This window comes from Halichoerus grypus, chromosome 2 (assembly GCF_964656455.1).
Source record: "Halichoerus grypus chromosome 2, mHalGry1.hap1.1, whole genome shotgun sequence".
Lineage (NCBI taxonomy): Eukaryota > Metazoa > Chordata > Mammalia > Carnivora > Phocidae > Halichoerus > Halichoerus grypus.
This window is the reverse complement of record NC_135713.1, coordinates 157,051,565-157,065,847: the sequence shown is the minus strand read 5'-3', so window position 1 is coordinate 157,065,847 and position 14,283 is coordinate 157,051,565. Positions and strand designations below refer to the sequence as shown.

Here is a 14,283-nt window from a genome sequence, read left to right as displayed (position 1 = left end):
CCTGGACCCTATTCATCAATTATTTCTGCCCATATTTATTCCTACCTGGATGCCATTACTTATGCTATTCCCCTTGCTTGGAAGGCCTCTCTTCTTCCTTCCACCTATCCAAACTCTAAACATTAAAAAAAATATCTATTCAACCCTCAGATTCTTCCAGCCCTCAGGGAGCAACTTCTCTGCATTTCTAATCCTGTATAATTTTTATCACATAATTTGTATTTAATTATATATAATTAAAGTATCATAAAATATCAGTTCAGGTATGTATTTTCATTAGATTCATGAACACTAGAAATTCCATTTTGGTATTCCTTTGGCCAAATTCTATTTCTTTGATGGGCATTTATTTTCTTCCTTTTATTGTTCTGTATTTTTTTTAGATTTATTTATTTATTTATTTGAGAGAGAGAGAAAGAGCAAGCATGTGAGCAGGGGGAAGGGCAGAGGGAGAGGGAGAGAAACAATCCTCAAGCAGACTCCCTGCTGAGCATGGAATCCAATGTGGGGCTCGATCCCAGGACCCTGAGCGGAAATCAAGAGTCAGCCCCTCAACCGACAGAGTCAACCAGGTGTCCCTGTTCTGTATTTTTTTAAACTTTTACACCCAACATGGGGCTCAAACTCACGATTCCAAGATCAAGAGTCACATGCTCCACCAACTGAGCCAGCCAGGCATGCTCTTCTTTTTATTGTCAACGAGCTTTTCAAGTGTCTGTCTTCTGTCCCAAACTAGATTGTAAATTAGTACATCAGGCAGTGAAGACTTACCAAACACCCACCATGTGTTGGGGAAGCGTGGTTAGCAGGGCAGACTTATTATCACTGCCATGGAGTGCATAGTCTTCCAGTTTTCTTCAACTAAAAACCATTGTTTTTTCCAGGAGAATTGCATACTTTAAAGTCTTGTATTCCTGTTGCTAAGATAGCCTCGAAACAAGATATAAAACACACATCCCCTAAGTTTGGCTAGAGGGTGTTCCCATTGCTACGCCTAAAGAGTGAGTAGAGTGAAATGATACTAATTACAATATTTACCATTTATTGAGTGCTTGCTATGAGTCAGGTGCTTTATGAAGCCCTTTATATGTATGAACTCATTTATTGCTCACAATGACTCACTGAGCTGTTAACACACAGACACATTAAGAGTTCTCGTTCTTTCCTTCCCTCTAAATGGATATTTTAGGACTTCACAGTTTTAAATTTTTATTTATTTTATTTTTTTAAAAGATTTTATTTGTTTATTTGACAGAGAGAGAGAGCGAGAGAGGGAACACAAGCAGGTGGAGTGGGAGAGGGAGAAGCAGGCTTCCCGCTGAGCAGGGAGCCCGATGTGGGGCTCGATTCCAGGACCCTGGGATCATGACCTGAGCTGAAGGCAGACGCTTAACCGACTGAGCCACCCAGGCGCCCCTAGAACTTCACAGCTTTGATAGGCTTCCCAAATATAACTTCTTGATTATTTTCCTCATCATAAGAATCTGCTCTCTTTTTTTTAGGGATCCTGGGCATTGTTTTAAAAGAAATCTATTTCCCTTCCAAAGAAGTACAGAAAATGTTATCTCAAAGAACAAAAAGATGTCTAAATTTCTAACACATTTAAAAAAAATAAAGACTTTCCAAGTTTAGCAGTATTATAATTTCTCCCATTTTTTTTCCTTCCGTGTTTAAAAGAGTAGCACACACAAGTCAGGGTATTGTCAATGGCAGGAAGGGGAAAAAAGAGGAAAGAGGACATGAAAAGCTCACCAACATGAATGGTTATTTCCACTTCGCAGGCATGTAGAGGGCAGTGTAATATCATGGAGTGTTTAGGGGCACGGACCCTGGAGCCAGACTGTGGGTTCAAATCCTAACCACCTCCACATCATTTAACCTGCTTGCACCTCAGCTGCCCTATCTCCAAATGGGACTGATTATTTCACAGCATTGTTAATGAAGATCAAAAGACTTGATATGTGTGAAAAATCTAGAACAGACTTATGTAAACGTAAATTACTCTTTTATATAATCCCTCAGTTCCTCATCTGTAAAATGGGGATGTTAGATATTCAGTAAAAGGAGGTGGCTGTCCTTGACTCTTCTATCTTGCATTGTCCTTCCCCCTCCAACCTCTGCATCTCACGTCTATATTATTTTTATTCATAGCACTCATTCAATATTTGAACTTATTTATTTCTTGTCTTGTTTTAAATCTTTCTTCATACCACCTCTTTGGTGAGAGCCAGAACTGCCCATCATGTTCATCATTACTCCATTCTTGGGACCTCATGCATGTAAGGCACATGATAAATGCTGGCTAAATAAACAAAATAATAATAATAATAATAATAACTACTGTTATTGATATAGATGCACAGGACTAAAGGACTCGTGTAGATTTTCATATATTTAACTGTTTTTTTATTAAAAGAAGTTTTTGACATTTCCACGAGGATGATCGTCCCCAATATCTTACACTCTAGCACAACATTGGCATGCCTTTTTGTCTTAAAATTCAACAATTCATAATGTATGCATTCTTCTGCAAATAGGTCTTATTAACATAAAATATGTCTTAAACATCTGTTCTTATACCTCTGTACTTTAATAATAATGATCTACTTTTAATCATGGAGTATTGATGACAAAGGGACTCATGAAGGGGGACTTAATCATGGTCATGGATAGATTTTAGATTAAATAGAAAAATCTAGCTTTGCTTTCAAGAGATTATTGGCCAGTCATTATACCTACCGAGAAATCTAAGTGGAAGTCTCCCTTAAAAGTCTCCTGACTTCTGACTTCGGCAGTCACTAGGAGGCAGAGGACCATGGGAAGGAGAGAATGTACGAAGGAAATAAATGGAAGACATTCCAGTTTTAAATTTATTCCCTGCGGAGAAAATACTATTTGACATTGAATAGTGTCGATTCAGTGACAATTTGTTTCATTGGTCCTTTTTTGGTCTCATTATGCCCCAAATTTCTACAATGTCACATTGAATTTGATCAATAGTAGCATTTGAACCAGTTGATCCGAATGATCATTCTTTAAAAAAGCTCTTTGTCCACCTTATCGTGCTAAGCTCATTTTCCTCCAACCCCACTGGTTCTTTCTTTGCACATTTCTTTTTGGACTCCCCTTCCTTTTCCCAGTCTTTGTGGGAAACACCATATGGAACATCTATGGTCTCAGAGCTTGGTATTCTTCATTTTTTAATTTATGCTCTTTCCTCGGGCCATGATTAAATATACTTCCATGGTTTTAAGTATATTCAATAAGCTAGTGGCTTCCATATTTATATCTTCAGTCCCAACTTCTCCATTGAGCTCCAGATTTGTGTCTGTTTGACATCTCCATGTGGATGTCCAATGAGCGTCTCAAACTTAGCAAGACCAAAACGCTACTCTTGATTCTTGCTTCCAAGCCATTACGGAATCTGTTTTTCCCCATTTATGTAAGTAAAACAATCATTCTCTGAGTTGCTTAGGCCAAAGACCTAGAAGCTAGCCTTGATTCCTCTCTTTCCCTTGTGCCCCACATCGAATCCATCATCAGATCCCATTGGCTGTACCTCCAAAAAACATTTCAATATCTTCTCTTATTAGTTCCTTCATCAGTAACACCCCACTCCACAGAACATGATTTCTGTCCTGGAGAAGTGTAAGAGTCTCCTCATTGGTATTCATATGCTTTCTCTTGTCCCCCCAGACTTTATTCACCATGCATCACTAGAGTAATCTTTTAAATATGTAAATAGTATCATATTACTTTTACTGAAAATCCCTCAATGGTTTTCCTATCACACCTAGAATAACCTCCAAACTCTTCCCTGTCATAAAAGATGCTAAATGATCTAACCCATACCTCTTCAATGTCATATGTGTTCAATGAATGAATGAGTAAGTAAATAAATGAATAAATAAAAGCAACAGAGTTGATGGTTATGATTGGGGGCTCTGGTATTAGATTACCTGTGGTCATATTTTGGGTCTACCAACTAATAGTTACAGGATCTGTTAGATTTAACTCTCTAAGGACTGATTTTGATTTTAGCGATAGAAACTAGCTGAAATCAAAAAAGAATTTATTAGCTTGCTAAATCAGGAAATTCAAGGGGTTCTTCTGGCTTCAAGTATATTTGGTTATAGGTACTCAGATGGTATCATTAGGAATTTTCTCTTCTTTGCCATAAACCACCACAGATACCTCATTATTGTCTTCAAACTCAGAAAATGGGAGTTGTACTTCTCAGTTGCCTTTCTGAACAAAAGAAATAAATGCACAGAGCTCCCGGCATGCTTAATAAAAAGGGGGCATGAAACACGGGTGTACTAAATAAGAATTAGAATTATAAAGAGATATCATGCTTTTTAAAATTATAATTGAATGCATATACAATTTGAATAACTTGATAAATAGAATAATCTTAGTGTGCTTTTCATGTTTATTACACAAATATCATACAGATAAAGCATGAATACATTATCACAAAATGAAATCACACCATTAATACAGCAAGAGAAAGAATGTCTCTTTTCTACATTTCTTTGCTTGCATTCTTCTTAAAAATAACCACTTTCAGGAGTTGGGTGTTCATCATTTCCCCCACGGATACATTTACAAATGTATGGATTTATGCTTTCTGTGTTTTATGGAAAAATTCGCACGTGAGTTAATATTATCCATACCACCCTGAAACGTACTTTTTCGCTTAAGCAAATGAGTTGATGATAAATCTAGTGTTGACATATGGATCTATCTCATCCAATGTTACAGCCTTAGAGTGCTTCTATGGAAGGTCTGCCTTTTAAAGTATTTAACTACTTCTCCGTTGATGGACATTCAGGATGTTAACAATTTTGTTATTACAAACAGCATGGAAATCGAGCATCTCTGTCTATGCATCTTTGGATACAAATGCAAATATTTATTTAGCATAAATTCCTGGAAGGATTTATCATTTCTGTTTTGATAGAGGGTGGCAACTTGCCTTCATAGAAGTCAACACCAATATAGTTTTCACTCTGCAAATTGGATGAGGCCACCTCATAATTCATTCCATGCATTTCACTGCTCCCCAACAGCAATCTCTACTCTTCATTGATCAGAAGAGTCAAGGAGAGAAAGCTGCCCCCTCAGTTGTACTCCCTCCTGACTTGGGAATATTTGTAAAAATTCTCAGGATTATGTCCATTCACCAGGATGGTTTCTGGGGATTGAAAGGCAGAGATAGGAGCAGAATCAAGCTTTATCCCCCTGCTCTGCTCTAAATGAATCAGGTTTCCTCTCTTTTTCTTTCTTTCTCTTTTTAATTGATGAATTTTGGAATGGGAGAGAGGTAGGTTGTTTCTTCATTTTTACTCATTTCTGCAGGTATTGGGAAAAAGATTTTCTGTGAAGATATTTCAATTTTTTTAAAGATTTTTATTTTATTTATTTGAGAGAGAGAGAGCACAGAGGGAAAGGGAGAAGCAGATTCCCCACTGAGCAGGGAGCCCAATGAGGGGCTCGATCCCAGGACCCCGCCGGGATCATGACCTGAGCTGAAGGCAGACGCCCAACCAACTGAGCCACCCAGGTGCCCCTTAATTTTACTTTTTAAAAAGGGTTTTTCAGGGGTGCCTGGGTGGCTCAGTTGGTTAAGTGACTGACTCTTGATTTTAGCTCAGGTCATGATCTCAGGATCCTGGGATCAAGCCCTGAGTTGGGCTCCTGCTCAGTGTGGAGTCTGCTTGAGATTCTCTCTCTCCCTCTGCTCCCCCCACCAAATAAATAAATCAAGTCTTAAAAAAAGTAAAAAGGGTCTTTGTAGATGTTTCCTTGGTCAACCATTTTACCTACAGATATTGTTTCTTCTTTTAATGCAATTAAGTATTGATCTGTCCTGATGCTTCAAAGCAGGTTAAACCAAACGTCATTACTGATATTCAGCAGTTTCGTAACCCGCGATTTTATATCTGACAAATCTTTAAGAATCTCTGTTTTTCTGCCTCTGTAGTTTGGCCACTGATGGGGAGTCAGGAGCTGTTGCCAGGTGGGGTGGGCTGGTCCCACAGCAAGTAGTGTGGCTGGAGGAGGCAGAGGAAGAAGGTTGAGCATCATTTCCCATCTCATCACCGTGATGAATTGCCCTTCACTTTTTGAACCCACTTGTTGACTGTGGCATTGGGACCACAATGGGACCACTCTCACCTCTGAAACAATTTTTCCCACACTCTTTTGGACTGTGCTTGGCTCCACATAACTAATCTATTTTTCTGTCTTGCTTTCGTGCATTCTGCAACATTTGTGGTCTCCTTGTTACATTTTTTTCCTTTTCTTCCCCCCCCCCCACCCCGTGTAAGGTAATTGATTCACTTTGAGTAGGTGAAAACACGGATGAGTGTACTGTTTACCATCTTGATCTCATTTCTCATGAATGATTTTAAGGAATCATTACTAATTCAAAAAATACTAGAAATTCTGACTATAACAACCATGAAGAAAAGTTTTAATTGTCATTGAGTACCCTTTTCTATTAAGCTCCAGATCTGAATTGCCATATGGATAATTTTGATATTACTCTCAAGAAATATCTAACCCATAAATTATTTATACTCTTGCAGACCACTTAAAAAATATAGAAAGTTTTCATGTCATTTTGGAAAGCCAGCTCACTCATACTAAAAACACCTGACAAAAATTGAACACAAAAAAATTCTGGCTTATTTAAAAAAAAAGTTTTTTTAAAGATTTTATTTATTGGGGTGCCTGGGTAGCTCAGTCAGTTAAGTGTCTGCCTTTAGCTCAGGTCATGATCCCAGGATCCTGGGATCGAGTTCCCATGGGAGGCTCCTTGTTCAGTGGGGAACATGCTTCTCCCTCTCCCTTTGTCCCTTTCTCCCACTCGTGCTCACTTGTGCTCTCTCTTTCTCAAATAAATAATAAAGTCTTTAAAAGGAAAGAAAAAAGAACTAAAACTGCCCTAAAAAATCTACAGATGCAAGCAAATAAAACCTTAGCAAAAAACAAACAATAGCAAAATAAAATAATAATAGCAATACCAAGGCAGCTAATGTGAGTACACTTCAACATTAAAACAAATTGATGTACCATGCATGTTACTAGATCATAAATAAATGAATGAATAAATAAATAAATAAATAAAACAAAGCAGGACAACTCCCACCCCCAAGTATCTCAGTATCAGTAAAGGGCCTTAAACAAAACCCAAACCATTTACAATGAATGTGTATTTTTAATACTAGAAATAAAGTTAGCTAATCCTTTAGTGAGATGAAGAATCCATAGTGGAAAAAAAGACAAATGCCATACTTAATAATCAAACGATAGAAGCATTTCATTAATAACAGAAGCAAAAGAAAGATGTCTGATATTTTTACTATTATTTCACATTATTCTTACAGTTTTTAAAAATTTTTTTAAAGATTTAGTTAATTAGTTAATTAATTAATTTAGAGAGAGAAAGAGGGAGAGAGCAAGGGGAGGGGCAGGGGAAGAGAATCTCAAGCAGACTCCACATGGAGCCCTATGCGGGCTTGATCCCATGACCCATGAGATCATAACCTGAGCTGAAATCAGGAGTCAGACACTCAACCGAATGAGCCACCCAGGTGCACTGTATTCTTACAGTTTTAACCAATGCAACCTGGCAAGAAAAATGAATGGGTTAGATTTTTGGGAAAGAGGATTTAATAATTATTATCAACTAGAAATGAGGTAATTGTCTACTGAAAACATGGAAAGTAATAGGTGTGCCCAGTAAAGGTGCCAGTTACTGAATATATTTGGAAAAGTTCATAGCCTGCTTAGATTCAGGGGAAAAAAATCATGAAAATATGGGGGAAAGATTCATTCACAGAACAATCATTCATCTAAATCACTTACGATCAACCACAGCAAACAATGCAGGAATTTTATGAAAGCAATGAAAAATTTTCCTGTGTCATGCAAAAGAATAAGGTATTCCATGTTCCTTGAAAGGGTTATAATGTATCATTTTACAAATATGTGAATTCCCCCCCCCTGCAGCAATCAATAAATGTAATGATAGACCAATAAAAATGTAAACAGCATGTTTTGGAGGTGACTGACCTAAGAAACCTAAAATTGGGGGGAGAATAAATATGTGAGAATAATCAAGACATCTGAAATGATAGCGTTTGGAGTCTTTGAGTGCAAGTATATAATAAATACTATGACAACATCATGGGGTTCTGATGACAGCGACAGATCCTTGGACCAAAATAAAATGTCCCAGCACAGATTCAAGTATGTATCAATTTAAATACAAGATAAATGTGTCTTTTCAAGTCCCGGGGGTGGGGGTGGGGCGGGAAGAATAGGTATTAGGAAAACTAGTTCATCATTTGGAGAAAAAAAGTTAGATGGTTACATTATTACAAACAGAGAAATTGATTAGGTAAGAAGTGCTCTCAGAGGATCTCTTTCTTGGCAACTCTCCCTAGTTTTGCCCTTGCTACCCATCTATGAACAAAAACGAAGAGACCTAATCATATACAAGCAAAGAAGGGACTGTTTTGGAAATCACTATACAGCCATGTCTAAAAATATTATTTTGTCCTGTGTAAGGGTCTTAAAAAGTCACATTCTTAGATAGGCTGGGATGTGAGTTATTCTAAGTCCTTTAAGAGAGTGACACTTGTGTCAGAGGTCAAGCTGTAAAAAGCGTAGAGGTGAGCTTGGGCATCTAGCGTTTAACTAGTAAAAATAAGCATTTTCTTTGCAATTCCAGCTAATATTATTCCAGCAGTTAGAGGGCAGGATGCTAACGAGAAGAGGCGATCAGATAGATGGATGAGATGCTCCTTTACCTCCAGGGAAGTGACATTGGCAAAATCCGTCTCTGTTTCTCATCTTCTCTCTCTCTCTCTCTTCCTCTCCTACATCCCTTTCTTCCTTCCTTCTCTCTCTCCCCCTTCCTCTTTCCCTCTCTCTTCCCTTTCTCTTCCTGGAAATACTGCAAAAATTACGGAGGTGATCAGAGACTCAAGAAGATCAACTTCCGGTCTTGGAAAATGAGGATGAGAATGAGCAGAAGCTCCCAGAGGAGAAAGCCTGTAGGAGTTCTACCACTTGAGGACGTTTCTAGGACACCTACAGGTGTGAACAAGATGCAGCAACGCCCTTCTGAGCTACGCAACTTAGGGCATGTTTCACCATCTTCTTTGAGCCTCAACTTCTCCATCTGTCAAATAGGAATAATACGGGAGAACTAAGGGTAAGCCTGGTTGCGAGTCACTTAACACAGGGTAAGAGCTCATCAGTATTAGTTATTATTATTAAGCCAATTGCATTGACGCATGTCTGTTGTGGTTTGAATTGTGTCCTCCTGAAAGACATGTTCAAGTCCTAATCCTTAATTCCTGTGAACGTGATCTTCTTTAAAAATAGGGTCTTTACAGCTGTGATTAATATTATGGAGGGAGTGTGGCTTTGCTGACACCTTGATTTCGGACTTTTAATCTCCAGAACGAGGAGAAAATAACTTTCTGTTGTTGAAAGCCACCCAGTTTGTGGCCATTTGTTATGGTAGCCCTAGAAAAATCATACAGTGTGCAATAGTCAATCTTGTGCTTTTAGTTGCTTAGTGATACGACTGCAGAAGCTATATTATTGTGTAGAAAATAATAATCAGAACTAAAAAGAAAAGGAAAAACCTTCTGCAGAAAGATGTGCCATCCATGGGTGTTTTAAGCCATGCCTTCTAGGGTCTCATGAGAAAACCAAGAGTAGGGATCTATACCTACCTCCGTGAGTGCTGCAAGGACAAAAATCTCTTGCTGGGAAGTCAGGCCAAAGAAAACTTTCTTGTGCTTTTGAAAACTGAACTGAGTTTCCATTCAAGCGCCCGTGTTTCTAAGTGGTAGAAATGTACTCTCAGTCTATTCTCGGTAATGTCAAGGTCACTTCCTGTTCACCTGCCCCCGAAACCCTTACCAATCTCTCGGCTCCCACCCAGTGTCTCCTGTTTGGTCTTAGAGTGCCAAGACATCATAGAGAATCTGGGCTTTGCCATTGTTACCCACCCCCGGGGGCAACTGATGAGCCGCCCTTTTGCCCTACCTGTCACTAGTCCTTCCAGTCAAGGTCATATTTTATGCCTTGTTCTAGATGGCCAGACTTCTCCAGATTCCACTCCCTCCTCCAGACCCTGCTCCCTCTGTTACTCTGGGCCCTTCTCCAAGCCTCTAGAGCTTTGGAGAGACCCCTAAAGAGTTGTCGTGGGTGCTTTGTGAAAAAGAGCACTACAGCCCTTGTGAACCCTCCTTTGCTCTCAGATTCTCTCAGGCTCAGTCTATGTCTCTCCCCCAGCTCCTGCTGAACGGATGCCTTGGAGTGGAAGGGACAGGACATGGGCTTCTGCTCAGAAAGCACCAGCACACCACTCTCTTCCTTTCCCTCTGATTTATCCCCCTCTCTTACAACCCAAAGAAAAAATATAGATCTCCTATATAGGTGGGGAAGCAAGGAAACTCACCCAGACTCCCCTTATGTTTCAGATGTATTATTTATATCCTATATCCTTCTCAAGTTCCCTCAAAAGATTAACTTAATTTTTACCTGCTACAAAAGTGTGTGTCATCTTTAAAATAAAAGAAAGCACTGATATTACAATCAAACAAAAAAAAAATTATGGACTCAGTGTCTTCTATGTTGAGAAAAGAAACTGAGGACAAGTAAAATAATCACATAACCCTCCATGAGCCAACTTATAACTCTATGTCACTTATTTAAATAGGTCCTGTTTTTCAACAAACATTTGTTTCTTCCGATGCTTTGCCAGGATGGTCAGCCTACTGCAAAAATGTCTCTTGACTCTTTTGCATGCTAATTCAGTTTTTGATAGGGTGTATTTCAAAACCTGCACCCCTTTCTTTTCACATGGGATAGAATCTGAAATAATTGAGCCAGAACAGAAGCAAGAAGAAGCTCGGGGAAATCTTTATGTAATGATCAATCTTCCCCGTTATTTTTGGCCAAATCAATAATTCATGAAAATTACCATTTGTCAGGTCCTTAGTTAAAACCCCATCCCTTGGGGGCGGTGGGCCCCTGGAGAAATAATAGAACAAAGGAAATCCCAGATACTTCATGAAATGTCCTCCACCTGGTCTCGAAGTAAACCAAACCCTCACTATAGGCAGCTGAGGCCCCAGTATGTTCACAAAACATGTGTCCTCCCAGGTTCCTGACAATAACAAGCCCTATACAGTTTAGGATTATATTTCTGGATCCATGTGCCTCAGAACAATGAATGTTACTAGATAGGACACGGGTAAAGGGAGTCCATGGTCCAAAAGGCTTGAAAACGTGGGATTAAGCAAAATCTGTCTTCTTTACTGAAAAGTCATCTCAGAGACTATAATATGCTAATATTTAACAGGAATGCTCAAGACTTCTTCATATTGCCCTGTAATAATTTCTGTTTGTTTGTTTCTCAATCTGGAACAACCACCATGGTCCTCTCCAGCAAAACTCAAATTCCTTCTTCAACAGGGTCCTTCTAAATTCCACTTACTTTGGGAATTCCTGGTCATCTCTCTATCTGATTTGAATTCTCAGTAACTCACAGCTTGGAAATCATGAATTGTTAGTCATCATCTCACTTGGATTGGGAAAACCATTTTTCCCCCAGTAGGAGATGAATGAGGACCACATCTGATTTAGAGGATAATTGAGAGTCCCTATGACCTCCTTTCAAGCCTGCCTCACCGTTTGCTGACCACTGACTCGAGACCAAGACCATTACTTCAGTTCTGAATGGGACTTGACCCAGCTTCCATTCTGGCTACCCACCCCACCCCATCTCTCCAGTCCTGCTGGCACATCTCCAGATCAATTTAGAGCGAGAAACCAGCCTGCCTGACTGCAGAGATAGAGGGAAAAGCCAACTGGCAAACAAACACCAGACCAGCAATGGAAGGACAAACTGAATGGCAATACTTGGAGTGGATTCTGATTTCTACTTCTCCTTCATCTGCTGCATCTACTCTATCATGTTTCTTGCTTTGTGAGATACTTTAGATTTTCTCTTCCTCTTTGTACCCCCTACCGACACTGCAGTTTGGGATTCTATGATTTTACGGCTGCTATTTATTTAATTACAGTTTCTTCACCACGTTGTCTGCTTCAAGCTTTTCTAACTTATCCGGCATTCTGTTCTCAAAGTCATTTTCTAAAATGCTACATTTATTAGTTCTGGGGCTGAGAACAAGAAATCGGGCACTTACTTGAATTTGAGGTCTGAAGATCCTGGACTTTCTTTTCTTCTTCTTCTTCTTCTTCTTTTTTTTTTTGTCTCTTTGTTTTTGTCTGTTTTGATTAGAAGTAAGTCCAAGTTTGTGGGACCAGGTAGTTTTATATCCCAAGCAGGGGTGTATCAACCTTCTATTCTCTCAATACGGTTGTGATTGAAATATGTTCTGAGAAGCAAAAGGTTTCCATTCGTGAATGGTAAAGCTTTTAAAAACTATATTGGAATGATGCGCACATATAAGTCCAAGCAACAGATATTTTTGTTGCATAAGAGTCATTGATTATTGGGTTTCAAAAGCAAGCCTTCCTATATTATAGTAAAAAGAAATAGTAAAGTGTTAAACCTCTCATCAGGCAAATACAAAGACCATTTAAAATGTCCGGACTAGCTTACTGTGTCTGAGCTACACTTTCTGGAGTAGGCTGGGTGGCGACCAGTGGCTGGTGTGTGGGGGCGGAAGAGCAGGGACAATCAGACATCTGGTAGGTCTCACCTGGTGAGCACACTCAGTACAGGCTGGGGTCATTAATAAGATCACTGGTGGGTGGTCAGGTGGCAAGAAATTCCGTAGGGTGGAATAGGAAATGAGATCTGATGCTCTTGAGACAAGACATGCTGCCTAAAATCTCAAAGAACATTGGACATAACAGAATTTAATCCAGTGTGGAGATGAATCAAACTTGGGCTCAGACTAAGTTTCCTGGAACTGATCTCTCTCCCTGGCTCACCTGCGTATTCCTGTGTTGACTTTCTCCTCAGGCAGGTTCCTCCCTCACAGAATAAAGTATGGCGGCCAGCAGCTCAGGCTTATCTCCTGCCCACATAGAGCAAGGGTGCAGATTTCCAGTAATCCCAGCACAGTCCTGTCCTTGAACCTCTGGGTCTGGCTTATTTACTTGCAGTTTGGAAAATCAGATGCTACCCAGATTGGAAGACAGATTACTCTGACATCAAGAAAGTCAAGGGGTGAGTTTAGTTGTATTGAGATTTTTATGGCATGAGTGTAAGAAGGAGTTTTGCCTGGAGGAAAACCCAGGTGCTGTTTTTAGAAAAAAGGCAGACAAACATTGTAGGTAACCACTGCCTTCCTATCTCTGGTCTGAATTATCAGAGGTGCTTTCTGGTCCTTCCCAGGACCTCACACATGTCACAGGCAAACTTCGTTCTGGAGACTTTCAGCACCCATATAAGTGCCCTTGACATTGATCAAGTGCTTTGTCCCCAAAACACTGTCCTGCCTTCTGACAGGAAATTGTCACCATGAATTACAAAGTTGCAATGACTATCATGCAGATGATGTCTCCTGGAATGAATCAAGGTGGGTAGAACCTATATATTCAAAGTATGGCCGGCGGCTGATATTCCTTTGGTCCTCACATTGCCCTTTCTGATGAATAGGGGCATTTTTCGAAGCTGTTTTTGACCGAAGTTGATCCTTTGGGGACTTCAAGATAATCCCTAGATGCAAAATGTCTGATGCAAGTCTTTTTTTTTTTAAAGATTTTATTTATTTATTTGACAGAGAGAGACATAGTGAGAGCAGGAACACAAGCAGGCGGAGTAGGAGAGGGAGAAGCAGGCTTCCCGCGTAGCAGGGAGCCCGATATGGGACTCGATCCCAGGACCCTGGGATCATGACCTGAGCTGAAGGCAGACGCTTAACGACTGAGCCACCCAGGCGCCCTGATGCAAGTCTTGAGAGGGAGAGAACTGAGGGTAACAGCATGGGATGAGAACACAAAGAGAAAAGGAACATGGCTTCTTATTTGGTGACGTCATTCTCAGGAAGGGTGAGTCCCTCAAAGAAAAGACAAGAGGTATGTCGTTAAATGGAGACTAGCATAATGCAGAAGCTTAAGACAAGTTATTAAAATCACACTTCTGCTTCTAGGAAACTTTCTAAAGATAATAGACTAATAGAAACGCTTTTTTGGGGCTAAAATCAGTCTAAATAAAGATTTGGTCACAGTTATTAATTAAACATTTATTGGCTGCCCGTTGTGACTGCCACATTG

General features: G+C 39.7%; 1 long non-coding RNA gene across 3 annotated transcripts in view; it reads left to right on the top strand.

Annotated features, from left to right (window-relative positions):
* Nucleotides 1-13,898, top strand: part of LOC118537379 (uncharacterized) — a 33,665-nt gene extending 19,767 nt beyond the window's left edge. The window contains exons 3-4 of one of the 3 annotated variants that reach the window (XR_004918109.2): nucleotides 8,986-9,260; nucleotides 11,509-13,898. This is a non-coding gene — a long non-coding RNA (uncharacterized LOC118537379). Of the gene's footprint in view, nucleotides 1-8,985 lie in introns of all 3 variants that reach the window. The other 2 variants (XR_004918107.2, XR_004918106.2) reach the window with 2 other exon arrangements.
* The last annotated feature ends 385 nt before the right edge of the window (nucleotides 13,899-14,283 follow it).